The sequence below is a fragment of the Condylura cristata genome, unplaced genomic scaffold (genome assembly GCF_000260355.1).
Source record: "Condylura cristata isolate star-nosed mole 26May11 unplaced genomic scaffold, ConCri1.0 scaffold00003, whole genome shotgun sequence".
Taxonomy (NCBI): Eukaryota; Metazoa; Chordata; class Mammalia; order Eulipotyphla; family Talpidae; genus Condylura; species Condylura cristata.
Window position 1 is genome coordinate 60,551,931 of NW_004567104.1, and position 20,905 is coordinate 60,572,835.

Below are 20,905 nucleotides of genomic sequence, written 5' to 3' on the forward strand. Positions count from 1 at the left end.
AGAGTGGGGAGCAGAACAGGCAGATCGACGAAGTACACTGCTGAGGGGAGCAGCGGGCGGGTCAGGAGAGATCTGCCACGCCATATGGTCACCTCCCGGGCAGGCGGGGATCGAACTCATGCAGAAGTGGCTTAAGCTTCTTATTGCAGTGCTTTAACCCACTCTGCCACCAGGGAGGGCCCCTGTCTGAACAATTTATCACAAAACAGAAATTAAACCACAGATCTCCCAAATATAGTCCAGAAATCATTCCAAAAAGGAAAGTAAAAAAGAGGAAAAGGTAACTCATGAAAAAAAGGCCTCACAGATTTATTTCAAGTTATATCTTCAAATTAAGGCAATCAAAACATTGAAGTTAAGCCCTAAAAAGTTAATCAGCCCTTTCCAGAGAATGAGGGGGTAGCCAGGTCTAAGCTCAAACTCACAGCTCTCATCATCATTACTAATAAGTTTATACTGAAGAATACGTCATGTCTGGTTGATTTTAAGAAACAGAAGACAGGGAGTGTCAAAGATAAGCCCTTTTAAAGTACCGATAAAAGTATGTCCTCTATGTCTACAATCTCTTATAGCCACTAGTGGATAGAACTTGGTCTCCTTCTCCTTGTTTTATATGCATTTTTGCCTAGTACCAACAATTTCAAATTTCATACTTCAAGTTTTGTGTTCTGGTGGTTCACTTTTGCAAATTTATTTCCTACTTCCTTAATTTCTGTTAAGCTTCTAACAAAATTAAATGGAATTTATAAAGTACCCTATAGAAAGTAGAGGCAATAATTTTAAAACATTTTTAACGAGTTCTTGCACATAAAGTATCAGTTCCATTACATATTTTAATAAAATGTGAAGGAACAGATGGCTTTCAAATTGCTATTATAAGAAAAAGGAAATGTAAACTTCCTCTCCAAGTTGATGTTTATGGAAAATTAATATTTCATAAATGCCAAGTTATGATATATTATCTATATTGCTATTTCTGACATTCTGTAAATATTAAAAATCACAACTTTCTGTGAAACTTTCATTTTATTCAACAACTATGTACACCTAAGTAAAAATCAATCATTTTGCTATATATTTATGAAAGAAACAAATTGACCAGAAATAATTATACTAAATGAACCAGAAAATAAAGCAACATTTAAATAAAGATATATCATGAACTTCTCTAACTGTCTTTTTGGACTTCTCTTTGTATGTATTTGAAAATACAAAAGTAGTTAAGAAATATCTACCTTTTTTTATGTACTGTTACTCTTTAAGATCTAGAATAGGTCCTAAAACATGGCTAGTTGGTTTCTTTGTGTTTTCTGCCCAAATATATTAACATTAAGTAAGCAGAGAAGTAGAGCTGGTATTTTAGATTGATAATGACCATCTAAATACACCTTGATTCAAAAGTGACCATCCCATTCTTTTAATAATGAAGGTTACTGAAGAGAAGAAAATGGGTCTTAAGGGTAGATTGCATATTACACCTTATTATATATAATACAAAGTGATTCAGTATAATACAAAATGATTCAGATGAGCCAGTGTCATGGAGTTCTACTGTCCATCTCAGGATGTTGCTTGTCTATACTGATGCCACCAGTTGTGAGTGATGCATCACATCTAGAGGTTTGAACTAGGAAGAACAGTCCTGCATTAATGGTCCTGCCTGAGAAAACTACCACTCTGCCAGTAGAAGCTTTACAAGCCATCTCTGGGTTATTGTCTACAGATGCCTTCCAAAGCCATCCTTCCTCTACTATTTCACTTTTCATGTGGATAGTCTAGGTACTTTCTTTGCCAGCCAGAAGACCCACCAGCCAGCTTAGATTGTATGTATGCATAAAGCCTAAGGAAAAACTACTTCTACATCTAGGTGAAGTAAAACTATTCTACTCTGATCTAAAGACAGTTTGTCTACTCAGCTTCTAGTATGAGATTTTACAGAAACCTTTTAAGAAAAATGCTTCTCCGGAACAAAGTTTCCTCTCTTGGCCATAGGCCTCATAGTGAAGGGCTTCTCCAGTGAGAGCTGGACTATGCCAATAGGCCTCCAGGTGGACAGACCTCTGACTCAACTTCTCCATTATAAAGTAACCTCTCTGATCATTCTTTTAAAACTAAGGTCGAAGTATCAAATGAAATCAGGAAGTGACCATACCTCACAGGTCATCAAATGCTCTTCTCAGCATATTATAGGAACACAATTTCAGCCAGAAAAACATAGCATAACCCATTACAGCTCTTGAGTTTCCAGTTATTAACATTGATTTTTTTCAATGGGAAATTTTCATTAGAAGACATCACATGCCTCACATTCACTAATAACTGAGATTAAGATATATATTGGAGCTTTGCTTTAACATTATCCTTGGACTGGTTCCCATGAAGTTATTTTTAAAAGGGGTCCTTCTGACATTAGCAAATTCTCATAGGTAGGATCTATGTCAGCCCAACCTATACTGGCATGTAATAGTAATATCAAATAATAATATCAAATTAATATTGCAGCATATATAAATTATCAAGGACAGAACAATAAATAGAAGAATGTATTTATTTGTTTTATCAACAACATAAAACTTAGAGGCTGAAAACATTACTGTAAGTCACCTTGCGTAGAATAGGCAACACACACAGTAATAGAAAACTTGGACAAATTTATCTTTTTAAGATTCACTCGCTGATTAAAAAAATCTCAAATTCCTGAAGGCTATAAAGCATTAAAATTCTAAAATGCCATTAATCCAGATGAACTGATAAATCAACTGCCAAGTAATATAATAAAAATCACCCATCGTGAAATATAACAAATGCAATCTTGTTCAAAAATGTGTTTACCAGTGCTTCAAATATCTAGCACTCCAGATATCTTAGGTATCACTGTGGACATTCTGAATCATAACCTTTGGATATGAAGTCTTGGAATATGCATTGCAAAAATGTGAATGTAATATGTATGTAAGTATGTGATACATATATACGTATCTGATACATATATGCATACACACACATATATATATATGTGTATGTATGTATGTATGTATATAGTGTAAAGAAGACAGGATTAACTTATTTATACCAGCATACTAAAAAAAAATTAGGTTAACATACATCATAGAAATTTATACTTAATGAAAGAAAGTTCTAGATTGACTGACTTTCCAGTGAAATACTATTTTAAATAGTTAAAAGTCATCTGTGTCTAATTTTAAATTAACATGACCAAGACACCTAAACCGGGAAGGTTAGCATTAATCACTCTAATGTTTGACAGCCCAAGAGAGTCATAGGGGTTAATATATCTCCAGGGAGCCCAACAGATATAGCTTCTTAAGCACCATGAAATTTTTGAAGTAACATAAAAACATTCCTGCCACATCCTGATAACGTCTTAAGTGGATTTAAAGATGAGCTAGCCCAAGAAAGGATTCAAAAACCCAGATTTCTTTTGTTAAGGGAGGGTGAGCAGACTTAGAAACTACAGGAGTAAATAAGTTATGTACTCCACTGGTTCTAGTGGTCTAAAATTTGATTAGTCCATTCAATGAACATGTAGCAATTACTGTACAAGTTACTAAGTGACAAATATGAAATCTTAGATCTCTGCACGCTTAGGTTTTGAATTATAGAGAAAAATCAGTTATTAAGACAAAACAAAGGTAAGAGCTCATTACAAAATGCATTCACATACAAATGCAAAGAAATAAGTACACAAGAGAGTAGAGGATATCACACAGTGGTGACTTTACCCCCACTCCTTTCCAGTGATAATATTTAAACTAGGACCTGAGAATAGAGAGCATTAACTCTGCATAGAATGGGGAAATGATCTTTTAGGAAGAAAAGCCAGGATGTCTTTTCAGGGATGTGATATGAGGATGATCTTGGAATGTGTAAGGAATTAAAGCTATGAAGTTTTCTGGAGTGTAGCAGAAAGACTGAAGGAAGATTATTTTGGCAATAGCAATCTAGGTGGTATTTATTCCAATTACAATGAAAACCTAAAAAGAGATGGGAACTGACAGACATTTTGAGAGACAATACTAGTTTCTATGAGATTAATAGGGTATAGAGGTTAAGAAAAAACTTAAGTAGATTAGTGAAAAGGCTAACATTAATAATGCAAGTAATCAAGATCTAGGTCTAATTAGACTGGGAAATTTTAGATATATTTTAATCAAACATTTTAAAATTAATGTTGGGTTTGAGATGTTGAAAATAAAGAGGGAAGACACAGAAAGTTTCTTAAGTTTCTGGTTTATTTATCTAAGTGGCTGGTGGTGTTATTTGCCTTGACTCTTAAGTAACCATGTACTGCTGTCATGTGAGGAACAAATTCAGAGAAATAGCCTAGGCCTGACTCCAAAACTGGAATTCATTAGCTCTTTAGTATAGAAATGAATGGTGTTTAGCACTTAAGGAAAGAATGTCTAGAGGGAGAAGTGCGATTAGAATAGACCCAAAGAAATATCAATATTTAAACATTGGGTAGAAGAATCAAAACAAATAAATCACTCTATTAGTGGTGGGGAAATGAATATACAAAAGGGAGTGTAAAAGAAAAATTACAACATAGCCTCTCAAGTGAAAAATGTGAAAATTGAATACGGGAGGGTACTCATAAGTTTTTACAGGAGTGGCAAAGACTGTGGTCTATTGTCAGAGTGAGTGAAGACAAAGGCTTGTAGGAGTGAGGATACCTGGGTTCATGAGCTAGAAAGGGCATGATGTACAGAAGGTGGAATACATGTTATCAGGATCTTAGTGGTACACTTACTGGCATACAAAAAAAAACAAAAACAAAAATCACAATTTATCATGAGAGAGTTAGAGAGTTAACTAAACCAGAGGTTAAAAAAAGAAAAAAAGATTGTCAAGAAACTGAGTGAGCTAGGGACTTTGGTGACCCGTTCATGTGGATATTGAAGTCAATGAAAATAATGAAATTTAACTTATGAAGTCTTAATAACATGAGTGATCAGAAACTATTAATGCCAACAGATCAAAAAGAGCATAGCTAATACAGGTTTCCCTGCTAGCTGAGATTGTTCTTAAGTCAAAATGGCTTAAAGAAGCAATTACTGATAATATCAATCTACATGAAAAAATTTCTGAGCATTCCCAGACCCAGCCATAGCAATGAAAAATAAAATCTGAAAGTCAGGCCCTCCCTGGTGGCGCAGCGGGTTAAAGCACTGAACTAGGAAGCTGAAACCACTTCCGCATGAATTCGATCCCCACCTGCCCTGGAGGAGATCCACATGGCACAGCAGACCTCTCCTCAGCAGTGTACTTCCTCCATCTGCCTGTTCTGCTCCCACTCTGTTCCTGGTGAATCCTCTCATCCTCTGCATTTCTGGCCTGTACCCCAGAATAAATAATCTTAAAAAAAAAAATCTGAAAGTCAGGTCATCTTATTCAACTTAAGTGCACGCTTCTATCCATCTGCAGTTCTCATTTCTGACATTGCATTCAAAGTAAATAAATCATCCTGTAAACTTCAAGCATGGAGATTTCAAGGAATCAGAACATGTGATTTTATAAAAGCAGCCTAAGTACAAGAAGAAAGGAGAAAGCTCAACTTTTGAAACTGCCTCTGCTGAGTCATTCTTGTACCTCTTGCAAGGTGTCAAAAAGTCAAAGCTGGCAGTCTGCTAAGGCAAGTAGAATTAACCTACCTGTGAGGTTCAACTCTTGATTGCTCGGCCAAGATGCAGTGTCTGCACCAGAGTTCACTGACTCAAAAATTTCATTAAGATGAAATACTTGTTAAAGAATGATCTATTTAGGGGAAATAGGTAGACATAGCATCTGTACTGCTGGATAGGTGCATACTCACTTTCTATAAAAATAGCTTGCACTTTGAATTGCTGTTTTCTCCTAGACTGAGATAACTTAGAAGGAAAAACATGATATTAGGAAAAGAAAAAAAGTATGAAGCTGTGTGGGCTGACATTTGCTGTAGATCTTCATCCACTGCACCATCTTCTAAGTACAGACGGCAAGCAAGACAAATATATAACATTTTAATTCAAGGCAAGTTACACTGATTGGAAAAATGAGAATTTGCTTGATAAATATAGAATGTCATTTTCTTTCCATGATTCTGAGCTTCCATTGTCTGGACATTTATGAATCAATCTCTCACAGGTGGCTGTCATGGCTTTTGGTAAATTCCATAAGACATTTTTCACCTTTCACATTTTGGAAAAGAGAATAGGAAAAAACATTTGTGTTCTGTATTCTGTATACATTATACATTGTGTTGCCTGATAATGTGATTACCCATGACTCTATGTGGCAGATTGTGATTATCCATGATGCTATGTGGAAGACTGGTTTACAGAGCTGATTATGGTTACACATGATGCTATTGGGCTAACTGTGGTTACCCATGATGCTGTAGGGCAGACTGCAATTACCCATGAAGCTATGGGGCAGAGATATTACAGTGAGTCTAAGGTTATTAAACCTGACACTGGTTGATTCAGTTAATAACTGAGAAAATGACTTTGAGTTAGCTATTTACCCTTTCTAAAATTATATTTCTTTAGTGGCAAATTGAAGGGACTAGCTTCTTCCCACAGGTTACATTTATGTGAATTTAATTATACACTTTTTCTAAACTTCACTATGCCAAAAGATACCGGGCTTCTCTTTCTACAAATACATGTGAATAAAAATGAACTCTCTTCCAATCCGGCTTGAACTGTATAGCTAAATAAATTGTGTTCTTTATTATTTGAACATGTAAGCTATATAAAAGCAGTTTCATAGAGTCATAAACTTGTTAGAGGACTTTGATGTAAAGACAGTATGGTAATGCTTTTCATTCCTGTATTTTAGCTACCTTCAATGCCCTGAACTATTACTCACACTTAAAAGTGAGACTCCTGGCCCTCCCTGGTGGCGCAGCGGGTTAAAGCACAGCACTGAGAATCTAAAGCCGCTTCCTCATGAGTTCGATTCCCGCCTGCCCCGGAGGTGACCACATGGCGTGGCAGACCTCTCCTGACCCGTCCGCTGCTCCCCTCAGCAGTGTACTTCGTAGATCTGCCTGTTCTGCTCCCCACTCTGTCTCTGGTGAAGCCTCTCGCCGCCCCTGAGCCTCTGGCCTGTACCCCAGTTCTGTATGAACAAATAAATAAATTCTTTAAAAAAAAAAAAAAAAAGTGAGACTCCTATATGAAAGGGCTTATCCACATAAAAAAAAAAAAAAAACAGGGACAAATTCTCAATTTAAGTGGTAATGGATAATGACTGCATTCTGGTCAGCACCCTGGGGATCTCAAAATAATCATTTTCCTACAGATGCACAGAAATCATGACTATAAAAAGCAGTGTATGATCTCTGGTAGGTTCAAATTCACCTTTATTTTATGCCCCTCAAGTATCAGTGTGAAGTGTGTCAATTAAACTAGTGACCTTAATTTTTTGCTGAAAATATTTGATGGAAGCATTTCAAATCAAAACCTGAGATTTATCAGTGTTATTTTTACCAAATTCACTTTGCTGCCAAGATTTAATCAGAGTGATCATATGCCATGAACTGTGAAATGTACTGTTTCTTACAAACACTTTAAGGAATTTTAAATGGGCCAAACTTAGAAGATACAGCTTTAGTAAGGTGCTGGAGATGAAACTTATTTCAAACAATTACATTGAATTTTAAACAAAGGAGACTTGGGAAATGTTTTGTTGTTGAGGTAACATTGGTTTGCAGCATCATGTATGATTCAGAGGCATAGGATCACACCTGTTCAGAGGCAAATTACCAACCCACACCCACTGCCAAGGTACCCAGAGAGTTCTAGGATCCCACCACATGTTACTCTCTTCATACCTTCCCCTCCTACTCTGGTAGTCTCAATTCCACAGCTATTTCTAGGATTTATTATTGGTTTAGTTTTGTCTGACCCTTTGTGTTTTTTCTCTGTTCTCCATGTGTAACGAAACCAATCTTGATATGCCTTTTATCTTCTATGTTAAAGAAGTTAAAGATTTTTTTAGAAACTACAGAGGGAATAAAGTTACTAAAAAATAATGCAGGCTATAAATCTGATGGCATTAATCAGAAGAAAAAGAAAACTGGGGTTCCTGGTGGAGCAGTGCAATCAAGCTAGCTGCAGCCACTGCAGCATGAGTTTGATCCTGGCCAGAGAGGTGACACACATGGCGCAGCAGACCTCTCGTGCCTCACCTGCTGCTCCCCTCAGCAGTATATTTCAGCAGATCTGCCTGTTCTGCTCCCCGCTCTGTCTCTGGTGAATACTCTCACTTTCACTCCCTGCAACACACCCTAGTTGTTGTGTGTATAAATAAAAATACATCATTAAAAAAAGAGAAGGCCCTCCCTGGTGGCGCAGTGGGTTAATGCACAGCACTGAGAATCTAAAGCCGCTTCTGCATGAGTTAAATTCCAGCCTGCCCCGGAGGTGACCACATGGTGTGGCAGACCTCTCCTGACCCGTCCGCTGCTCCCCTCAGCAGTGTACTTCATTGATCTGCCTGTTCTGCTCCCCGCTCTGTCTCTGGTGAAGCCTCTTGCCGCCCCTGAGCCTCTGGCCTGTACCCCAGTTCTGTAAATCTTTTAAAAAAAAAAGAGAGAGAAAACTTCCAAAACTTGTGGAAGATACCACTTGTTATAAAGTTCTGTTATAAATTCTACCAGATACTTTTATTATTACAGGGAAGTTTGAAGAATGTCATTCCTTGGTTAGCAGCATCCCTAACTTCTGAGTAAACACTCTACTCCTCAAAGACTTACTGATCAACATATTTGTCTGATTTATTTCTTGTGAATAGTTTACAAAAGAAAGGAAAATCAACCCAAAGGTGCACACCCTCCAATCAAAAATTTTCATCAAAAAGAACATTCATTCTTCTTTGAGGTTTAGGACAATAAGACTAATTCTGTCTTTTGACCATGACCAAGTTAGAGATTGCATGTGAATTCAACTTTTCAAAATGTTGTTTGGTTTTAATCCAGTTGCTGTGGAAAACTGTCAGACTGCCATTTTTTCAACATCACTCCTCACCAGCTGCTTATGTATCAGTGTCATCGCACTTACCATGTTTCCATTAGTAAACTATGTCTACATTAATTGACATTATATCCTAAACAGAAGTAGTTTACTAAGTACTTATGTAGTAATAATAATTCCACTACTTATGGATTAATAGAGTGACGGGTAGTAAAACTGAATCATCAGTTCATCAGTGTGGATATTCTCCTGACCAGTGCGCTGGCTTTCAATGCTCCAGCACTAGTTGAGTGTGTTGTTCCAAGTGATCCTTTTCTCAAACTAAATTTATTGACTTTCCAGTTCCAGAGAGAGTGTAGAGCTATCTAACACACTCTTCATTCCTCACCCACATTCCATATAATTGATGAACATTTTAATGACTTTCTTTTCCTCTGTTTTAATCCACATGGTGTTTGTAAACATCATCTTTCACAACGAGGACATAACCTTCAGGGCTATGCTCCTTCTAGAGATTCTAGGGGAAAACAGTGCTAGCTGTTCAGTATATTCCTTCACTTTGTCCTTGCATCATCTACAAGTCAAAATTCAAATTTCTGCTTCAGCAACCCCACACAACTCCTACTATATTTTAGACTCCACATAAGGCCCCTTGTAATTCCACTAGGTCTACACAGATAGTTCAGGACAATCTCTCTATTTAAAGGATAGCTGATAAGCATCCTTAATTCTACTTACAACCTTAACTTCCTCTTTCTGTGTACCCAAACATACTTACAGTTTCTGGGGATTAGGACATGGTTATCTTTATAAAGCTACTTTCCACCTTTCATATGAGCAACTGGAAAACAATAATTTTGGCATATTATAAACTATTTTAAAGGGTTTTAGTTAGGCGATTATTGATTGGGTTTTGGAGTATTCTGGAAAATACCTCATCCTTGATATTAAATCACCACACCCAAGTAAATGGACTTCAAATAAAACATAATCAAGACTGCTTGGACAATACAAAAGAAAACAGAGTTGTTGTGTCTCAAGCGGACTTATTTCTGTTTGCACTATGTACCACCAATATGCACATCAACTAAATTCTCCTCAGGAGTCAGAATGCCCTTTCTGCATGCTTAGTAAACACCTTCCTTACCTCTCATAACTGCTGAAATAAGTCCTGGTGTTTAAAGTTCACCTCCATTAGTCTCTTTTCCTTGGTCTTCTCTTGTTTTCCTCCTGTGAACTTGATTTTATGTAAGTATACATAAGCTACAGACTTGATTATGCTGAGCCTTATGACTTTCTGCTGTTTCATGTACAAAATTTTCCCCTCACATAAGTTGTTTTCTTTGAAGTACCAGCATCTTGCAGAGGAGTAACATTACCTACTCAGGTTCTGTCTTAATCTTGGAATAAAGTGTCTTCCAACCTCAAGTCTAACTTAACTTTTTAATTAAGCAAATCCCCAGTTTGAGGGAATTAGCAAAATGCCTGCCCTAAAAGCATGGGTAATGCGAAGAAACACATTTGGGAACATAATTGACTTTTATGTAGAGAAGCCAGATGCATTTCATGCCTATGTATGCTTGGGGAAGCAAGTTCATCTCATATATCACAATAAGCATCTGTTCCACTAAATTCCACTGCCGGATACTCATCAAGCTCAGGCAACAAAACACTTAAGGAAATAAAAGCACTTTCTAATAAAAAAGGTACATCAGAAAGCTTTGTTAAAAACAACAACAACAACAACAAAAAAATCCCCTGTTAGCCTAAGAGTAGAAACTACAAAAAAAAAAAAATTAAGTACATCTCTGTTAATTTAACATTTTTAATAAGGCATCTTGAGCTCTGCCCTATAAAAATCAGAGAAAATTATTTCATTTGTATCATTATTTAAAGTAATGAATTTCTATTTCAAAGATCATTTCAATAGTGAAATATTTGCTCTGAGTCTTAAGTATACTTTTCAATTTGCATAAATTTAAGAGTTCTAGAAAATAAGCTACAAATATGAACCTGCAAATAGTTGTAGTCGTGAATAGGTTTATACAATGGATAAATTTCTAGTGCATTTTTGTTTAAATGTTAGGAATATCTCAAGATAAGTGATTTTCTTGATTGTATTTTGCAATTTGTTTATGAATAGTCTAATACATTTAGTGTTCATATGAAGTTATTAATATTGCCTGCCAATGTCCTTGATCCTTTTTTGAAATTAGACTACTAATCTTTTCTTATTGATTTGTTGAAACTATTAAAATGTCAAATATGTCAAATGAATAGCAAATAATTTTGCCTATTGACATTTGCTTTTCATACCATCTCATGCTATATTTTGAAATATAAGTTTTCTATGTTAACAAATCTACTGATATTTTCCTTATGCTCCTTTTCTGGTTGGAGTTGTAAGGAATGCTATTTTTATCTTAATACCAATGATACTTATTTATACACTTTCTTTGTATCTTGAAATTTACTTGATAACTATTCTTGAATTAAGTGTTATGACTGGCACATTATACATTTTTCCAAATTGGATCTGCTAGTCAATTTCTTGAATACCACTTCACAAGTCCTTTCTCATTTTCCCTTGATTTTAAAAGATGACTAACCATGTGTCATATTTCAAGTTTTTTTGAACTTTTACGTAATATAATGTGAAATTATATAAATTACAGATAACAGCCAACCTTACTTCACCACAAAATAACCCTCCCAAGGAATGGATTAAAAAGGGGCTTTCTTGTGGTTTAAGATTATAAGTAACATAAAATGGCTTAAATGACATTTGAATTACAAAGAACTTCAATTTCTGATTTGAAACAATGTTTCAATTTGACCTATTTTTTTTTTAACACATTTGCCTTGAAGGCAGAACAAAATTTGTTGCAAGGCTATATTGCTACTACTTAAAATTGTGTTAGGCCTGAATTGATGCTCAGAAACATCTGTTTGATGATTAGATTTATAGATAATCTGCTTTCCCATTGCAGTGCTACTACCATACTGTAATTTACCTGACTTTTATCTATCAAGGATAACACATGCATTCACATCCGTTACAGAGGCTCATTGCTTGCCATCTGTTTTGTATGTATAATACATATATGTGTGTACATACATATACAACTGAATTACATAATAACTTCACCTTTATTAATTTTGTTAGTAAAATCTAAAAGTGATTTAAATAATTTATCATTTAGAAGTGTTTTAACCATTATCTCCCCTTTATATTCTTTCTTGTGGCAATTGTATTATCACTTTGTGACTATTCTGACATAACTTGCATGCATAGTTTAAATAGCCCCTTTAAAGAAATTTACTCTAACTAAAAATCTCTAAGGTTGATTTAGTGTGGTATATGGAAATATGCAATTGACAAAGAAAAGTCAATTGCAAAAACACATCTACACATATGAAAAGATATAACAAAATCTGAGTGCAATTATCAGTTTGATTTCACTATTAGTTATATTAATATTACATATTTATATAGCAAACTAATTTGCTTCATTTGTATTTGCTTTCATCTAAGCTGCCACATATGTATGATGTATTTATAATTTGTCACCTCATCTAATAATTTAATTTGATACTTCATCCTATCTAAGTTTAGTGACTAAAATAATTCACTGAACTCCAGATAAATAGATAAAAAAAATCCAGCTTTCACTCAGTAGCATAGCAAGCTGAAAAGGATAAAAAACAAAATTCTCAAGGTTATTGAATAACAATAATGATGTATCAATCACCATTATCACAGACTTTTGATACCTATATTGTCAAATATTTCACATATAAGCTTCATGGTGATTAATGATGTGCCATAATACAGACTGAAAAAAAGACTCTAGAACAATGATATTCAAAAGCATTTGAAATTCTATCACTCGACATCCGAAAATACTGCTTTTGTTAATGTTATCTATCTTGATTTTATTTAACTAATATTATGCAAACACAAGTGAATCATTTCCAGATTCATGAGTGTAATGCATGAAATCACAGTGTGATTACAAAGCAAATCTACAACAAATTCTGATTACATAATTTGTCAGTCGTGGCAACCAATGTTGCCTGGTGACTGGGCCAGTACTTATGGAAAGGAATATGGAATGTAGTTGTCTCAAACATTGAAAATGATCTCCCATTTGACCCAATAGTTATAATTCTAGGCATCTAGGAAAAAATTCAAAAGCACTAATTGGAAAAGAAACTTGCATCCCCATGTTTATTCCAGCACTATTTACTATAGTTAAACTATGGAAACAACCTAAGTGCTGCAGAAACAATGAGTAGATCAAGACAATGTAGTATCTATACACAATGGAATACTACTCCGTGAGCATGAAACATAAACTCATGCCATTTATTTCAAAATGGAAGGAGCTAGAAAGGACAGTCTCAGTGAAATAAGTGAGAAGGAAGAGCCAAATGTTTCATGGTGTTACTAATATGTGGACTATTAATAGTCAGATAAAGACATGTATAAAAACTAACCCTTGGTAGATGACTATAGAACTGAAGCACCAAGGTGGTGAGGATTGGGGGGAGAGGTAAGAACAAAGATGAAAGGAAGCACAATGATCTATGGTAATGAAATATGGGTGACTTGGTGCTGGGGGCACTATGTTGGTACATAATGAGGGTACCTCATTATTCGCTCAGTTAAAATTATTTTTTTAAACCTGCCTCAAAAACCCATTAGTCTCTCCTTAATTCTCAGCAGTACCACACATTCTTTTTCGTTAACTAATGTCTATTATCAACATCAAGTCCTATACAAATATGCTCCCAGCCTCACCTACAAGCAGACTATAGTTCAAACGCCCCTATATGTAAGAGATGTAGAATCTCCACAGAAAAGTACATACTTGTTACAGGTATTAAAATGCTTCAGTGGGCCCTCCCTGGTGGCGCAGCGGGTTAAAGCACTGCACTAAGAAACTAAAGCCACTTCCGCATGAGTTCGATTCCCGCCTTCCCGCCTGCCCCGGAGGCGACCACAGGGCGAGGCAGACCTCTCCTGACCCGCTCACTGCTCCCCTCAGCAGTGTACTTCGTCGATCTGCCTGTCCTGCTTCCCGCTCTGTCTCTGGTGAATCCTCTCACCCTCCTTATCTCTGGCCTGTACCCCAGTTCTGTACGAATAAATAAATATTTTTAAAAAAATGCCTCAGAATATTCACATACAGAAAAAAAAAAAAGAATCTAAACTATGAAGTAAATTACATTGGGGAAAAAAATGACTTCATTCCAGCCAATCTTGTCATCTCTCATTATACTTTCTATGTAGCTACTACTAAAGTCAACAGACTCACTATTAAAGTCCATAGTTGATTATCCTACAATAATTTAATTCAACATCAGCTTTACTGAAGCCTCTGATACTGTTTTGAGTAAGTTAACTTTTCATTGTAAAAGTTTTATCCATAAATAAGCCATCAATTTCTCCAAAAAATTTCCTAATAATACCCACTCAATTTCAAGATCAAGAAAGAAAATAATTTACAATATTTTCTTCTCAACTAATAACATCATTTACAATCTTCAAATCTCATGTTAAGGATTATAAATTTTCCACCCAGAAACAGTTGGTTCATGACAAACAAAAGGGAGGAAACTAGAAATCTTATACCCACACTGAGACAAGTCCACACACACTTGCTTCCACAGCTAATATAATGCCATATGTCCTCAGTAATGTGGGTGGACAAAATTAACAGTTGGTCTACTGAAGAGGGCCATATGTACAGGCAGCCAATCACGCCATCCTTTTACTTATGGTTATTGAACTACCAGTTGAAGTTATTGCTCTGATAAATAGCCTGGCTGGAGAAGATGCTTCAGCAGTAACAGAAAAAGACCATTTATAGCACAATGTCTTGAAACATTGATGTTAAAAAGGTACTTGTACATTACTGTCCTCATTACTACTTAACCCTCAACAGAGATCCTGAATCTAATCCCACTTTTCCTAACTAAATGATTTTGCATTTATGTATGAAGTGGTATAAGCCCCTCATCAAAAAATAAGTAAATATTAACAGTCATCTTAATTTCCTGTAGCACAAGCCACTATATTTTTAGCCTCAAAACATTTATATTCTTCTTTGACATTAAAAACTACATAAAAACTTAGAGTACTTGAATGTTTCTGGAAAAGTAAGATAATACTAACACAACTTCATTCTACACACATTATCTTTTAAATAATGGCAGTAAAATATGGATTTTGGATGATTTTGACAGCTTTATATATCAGCAAGGGTTTCATTTCATTTTTCTATAGCACTAACACTATACAGCTATGGATCTGACAATAAAATTTATAGTTTTAAGGTCATTATTAATATTGTGATCATATAAGATAATTTATTTTTTCTCTTAATGGCTTCTTTTTGACAAATGACAGAGCTTTTAGGAAGGACAATGCTCCCTGCACAACAACCAGTAAAGTATGTCACATCCATTTACACCATAACTTTAACAAAAAATGAAGGACAAACTTGTGAAGCAGAGAGAATTCATTTGCATTAAATTAATTTAAACAAGGCGTTTCAAGTTCCCTTTGGCAAAAAAAAAAAATGGTATGGGGGGTTGGGGATGAATCCATCTTTTGCAATATTCTCTTTGGGGCTACATAAAGATTTGAGAAGTTAACATGACAATCATGAAAATGCTTTTTAAAGTCTGCAGTTAGTATATGTAGCTCATGATAAAAAATATTCACACTGTTCATTTATTATCATGGAGCACCAGTTATTATGGAGCCTCCATTCTCTTGAAAATCATATCCTACAAAATTTAAAAACAGATTAAATGTTTCTGCTGTTTCTTATGTAGATTTGACTTTGTAAACAAGAGCCATAAATTAGAACTATTAGGAATACCATTTAATGTAATTTAAACCTTAGGGACTTAGTCATCAGACTTGATAGATAATGGATTTAATTAATGGTTTGAAACCTAAAAGTGCAACTAAATTCCACTTATATTTTACTAAAGCTAGATGTAATAAATTGCAAGGTGGTTGGTTTATCAACATCTGCTAGTCAGAACATTTCCATCAAAATCTTCAAATCAATCTAGAAAATATTGATCCTCCCACCCCACCCCTCCACCCCCCATAGACACATTGTTTTCCCATGGGTAGTAAGCTAGCACTTTAATTTCAGGGTCTCAAGACACAAAACTTTTATGGTAGATTGAAAAAGCACAAAGGTGTTCTCATCCTACCATAAGCCTGTGCATTAATTATTTCCCACAATCAAGGGAACTCTGTAGATGTGACTGCATCCAGGATCATGAACTAGGAAAATTACTCTGGTTGATCCAGGAGTGCTGAATGTAATGTCTTAACAGAGAAACAGAGGGAAGAGTGAGTATCGCGAGAGATCAGAAGTAAGAGCAAGGCACCTTGGAAATGGTAGGAGAGTCACAAGTCCCTGAACACATAAGACCACTAGGAGCAGAAAAGCCAAGAAAATGTGTTCAAAAATTTTAAAAACCTATCATTCCCACATCGGAAAAACCACTTTTGCCAATATTATCTATCTATCTTGGTAACTATATTATATGTTTCTTGTTTACCCCTTAAGCTATATTATTAATATCATTATCATGACCATTCAATCAAAGATTAAATCAGTGTCTTATTTAGAGATAAGAATTTTCTATTTTACCCTTCTATAATCTCGTGCAGGTGGAGTCAGCAATGCTATATTAGAAAAGCTAGTTGTTGTGGTGTTTTTTTTTTTGCATTTTAAAGGTTTATTAGGGAAAAAAGTAATGCCTGTATAGACATAAGCAGGAAAAGATCTGCATTTGAAAGAGGCAGGTTTATTAAGAGACACCGGCATAGACACAGGTTAGCAACCTTAAAGGACAAGATCTATGTGTTATCAGAAAAAGAGACACATAGACAAGATATATGTGAAATCAGAAAGATTTCACACACTGTCCTTGACAAATCTGGAAATTCTTCACTAAAACTGTATTTATATAATATTAGGTAACAAATGCCAAATAGAGATTAGATAGATACATGATAGATAGATAGACAGATAAATAGATAGATAGATAGATAGATAGATAGACAGACAGACAGATAGATCTAGATAATATTGGCAAAAGTGGTATTTCCGATGTCGGAATGATAGGTTTGTAAAATGTTTGAACACATTTTCTTTAACAAGTACCTTAGGTTTGGGGACCATACAAGTTGTCACAACATCTGACACAGCACACAGCAGCCTGAGACAGTAAGTAAATTTGAGATGCCAACTTCACTGACAGAATCAAAGTTTCAAAGCAGTATCAAAAAACACTGACTCGATTTTTTTTCTCTTGTTAACAAACCATTGCCCAACTCTGTTATATTTATGTTACTAGGATCAAGTCCAGACATGAGTTATACTACCCAAAATAAAAAACTAAGTAGAAAAATCTCATTTACTACTGAACGAATAATGGCACAAAATTGTCAAAGGTGAGAAAAATATTTGCTCTGTAGGATAAATATTTCCCTCTCAGTATTAAAAGTTGTCACGGTGCCTAACTTGCTTCACATGCATTAGCACAGTAAGACTTATAAAAACAGTTCTACTTTTCTAGATATTGCTGATTACATAAGATCAGAAGGCAAGTGAAAAATGGGAATATTTTGTTCAAGATTGTCTTGAATTCAAGAAAGTAACAGAAGACTTGGTAATCATAAACAGACTACCTCCAGAGATAGTGAGACAGCAAGAGAAATATTTATTGAATTGCTATCATATAAGTCCCTGTTAACCTTTCCATTTTAAAGTTGCACAATGACATATAGTGGAGATTCTGAGTGCTTTGATGGTGGAAAAGCTACAGTGCCACACCTAAGCAGAGAAAACTTGGACTGTCAAAATATTAAGAAGGATATAAAACAACATTACTCCATTTTTAAAAATAATGAAGAAGTAGAAACTGAGGTTAGGAGAAGTTATACCATTATTATTACTGTTACAACTAGCAAAAGACAAATTCAACCCCGGGCTTAAATCATATCTTATTATTCCAAGATACTTATGAAATTTTTCTATGACTAGCTGGGAATTTTATCAAGCCAGTTGATACATGTGTTATAACTTAAATTTATTCAGCTTGGAAATTATTGAACTACATCATTGGTATTTTACAATGTCCCTGTTCATATGACAGCTCTCCCAGAAAAATAAAGTTCAACATATGCATCTCCTTTTGTTTGCAAATTATTTTAGATTATAAGAAATACATGATATATTACATTAAACTGCTTATGTAGCTTGCAATAAAGTTTTTTACTCAATGAAAAACAGATTGTTCATTCCCTACCTATAACTCATTAAATGCATATTTATAGAGAATAACTTTTTATAGTATTTACTACGATTAAATAATACTAAAAATTGGTTCAACAAATTAGAATAATATACCACAAATTTATTTTTTAGAGACTTCTGCTTTTTTTCCCTATATGTACCTTATTTTAAGAACAAGGTTCTTCTACCTTTGCTTGATAACTCTTACATCATGAAAAAAATGTACTTTGTCAAAATTAACTTGACATTGAAGCAATGCAATGAAAATTGAAGTTATCAATCATGTCCATTTATTTCTCCATTTTTTTTTTCACATTATTTCCTCTAAGACTCTATATGCCATCAGCCTCAACACTGGGCATTAAGAATTGCATTACATAATGCACCTGAAGATATTCAGTCATTTCCTTAGTATTCCCTATAAATGACTCAGGTTAAAATGAGCAAAATAAGTGAACATAGCACTTTTAGGGAAGTAAAACCCAAGTTCAATTCATACTTCTGAAAACTTTTATCTAAGAAAGCATAGCCCAACAGAAAGAGATATATTGGATGATTTCATTTTCATGAGTGATATAGAAAAACAAAAGAAAGAATCAAGAGGAAAAAAAATAACAGATCCTAGAAATCTGACTGGGGACAGAGTAAGGGAAAACAAGGGGGAAAAACAAAAAAGGTCCCAACCCAACAACAAAAAAAACCCCCCCCCCAAAAAAAAGAAAAAAAAAAAAAAGGTAGTGAACTTCACACACACACCCTACTCAGGCTACTTTATAGGATTTGAGAAGAGATTGAGATTCCAGAAAAATCATTCTAAGTCCTCCTTTTAATAGCAGGACTTGAGGGGAACAGGGTGGGTAATCAAGAGCCATTAAAATGTATTATTTGGATTCATTCAAGAATGGCTTAGCCATGAATACATGGGAATACTACAATCAGATGCAAGATCCTATCCCATAACTTAGTTCCCAATATATATATATATATATAACATGAAAAAAGTCTCCAAGTGTATGAGACACTAAGAAGTTTCCTAATTTGTGTTTGTACAAGCTATATCCCAACCTCTTTTCATACCACTAAACTCTGCTGTGCATACAAAATATACCTCTCCCCTCCCAAATCAGAACCTTTCTTTGAAACTCAAATGTGTTATTTAAGAGGTTGTATATAGCAGAATATTACCATTTAAGAACAAAAAGGAATTAAAAAGGAATTAAAAAGCTGAATCAAATTTTTAACTTTTTATCTCACTCAGAGTACAATGAGCTTAATTTGCATTGGTCTGTAACAGACACTGAAATATTCAGGACATAAATAGCTTAAATAAATGGTATGGATGTGTTCACATGTTAAACAAAATTTTAGTTCCTAACTTTATTTTGTCTTATAAATCCTATATTACCTGTCAATGTTTTCAAGGAATCTTAAATCTTGAACATGAAGTCTGGCAATTTAATCTGAAAGCAAGTTGCAGCTGTGTTACAAGTTCACAACAGACAGTTTTGAAATGTATCTTGTTTATGACATAAAGTACTCCCAAGACTGTTTTTAGTATATAGTGAGTTTGCCTTTCAATTCACTCTAACTTAGGGGGACTCAAAGTCAGTTTTTAATGGTTTAAGAGTTATTTGAAAGTAAAGAGCATGTGAGTATAACTCTGTACAATTATATTTAAGAAACTTTTATATAAAACAATAAAGTGAGTCTTAACAAATAACCAAAATAACAAGGATTGTTATTTTATATAAGGCACATTCCATATGTAACTATTATAATATTTTCACCTAAATATAGCTGTGTAATTTCTGGGGCAAGAACTGAAATTGAACTTAACTTATCTAGACTTAAATTCCTAGTTTACATTACAATAGTTGTAGAAATTTAGAAAAAGTCACCCCTCTGTCACCTGAAATTGGAACTAATATTATTCCCTCTAAACTTCTGTGAAAAATTAGAATGGAAGACATGAGAAAGAAATGGGCTTATCGTACTATAATTTCATGAAGCACTGTTAAATTCAAACTTGTATTAAAGGAAGAACAGCAAAGTTAATATAATTACACCTTAATTGTTAAAATTGTCAGTACATACATCTCAATTGGAAAAGCCAATGACCTTCCTTACACACAAAAAAATTATATTGAACTCTTCCAGATAATTTAGTAAATTTGAAAATATTCAAATTCCACACTCCAATTTGGACTCTGGTATTTATTTTCTAACTTTATAATTTGTGTATTTCACTAACATTAGAGTGCCTGGCAAACTGTGTAACTATTATGTGTCCACCAATTCTACTGAAAATTATGCAATAAGGCTAATGAGTATCAAAAACAAAACCAAAAGCTCTACCCAAAAATAAAACATTTAGAACACCTGTGACCATTAGTTAGCACCTCTGGGGGGAAACTACTTCTAAGCAAAATAAATTTTGAATATTGCCCATCATTCGTAAGGAATCCTACCTCGCACACATAAAAACTTGAACTAAATGTGGAAAAAGAAAGAAAGAAAGAAAGAAAGAAAGAAAGAAAGAAAGAAAGAAAGAAAGAAAGAAAGAAAGAAAGAAAGAAAGAAAGAAAGAAAGAA

General features: G+C 34.5%; 1 protein-coding gene across 2 annotated transcripts in view; it reads right to left on the reverse strand.

Annotated features, from left to right (window-relative positions):
* ROBO2 (roundabout, axon guidance receptor, homolog 2 (Drosophila)) overlaps nt 1–20,905 on the reverse strand; it is a 1,357,399-nt gene that overhangs the window by 1,335,299 nt on the left and 1,195 nt on the right. The gene's annotated exons all lie outside the window — the stretch shown is intronic.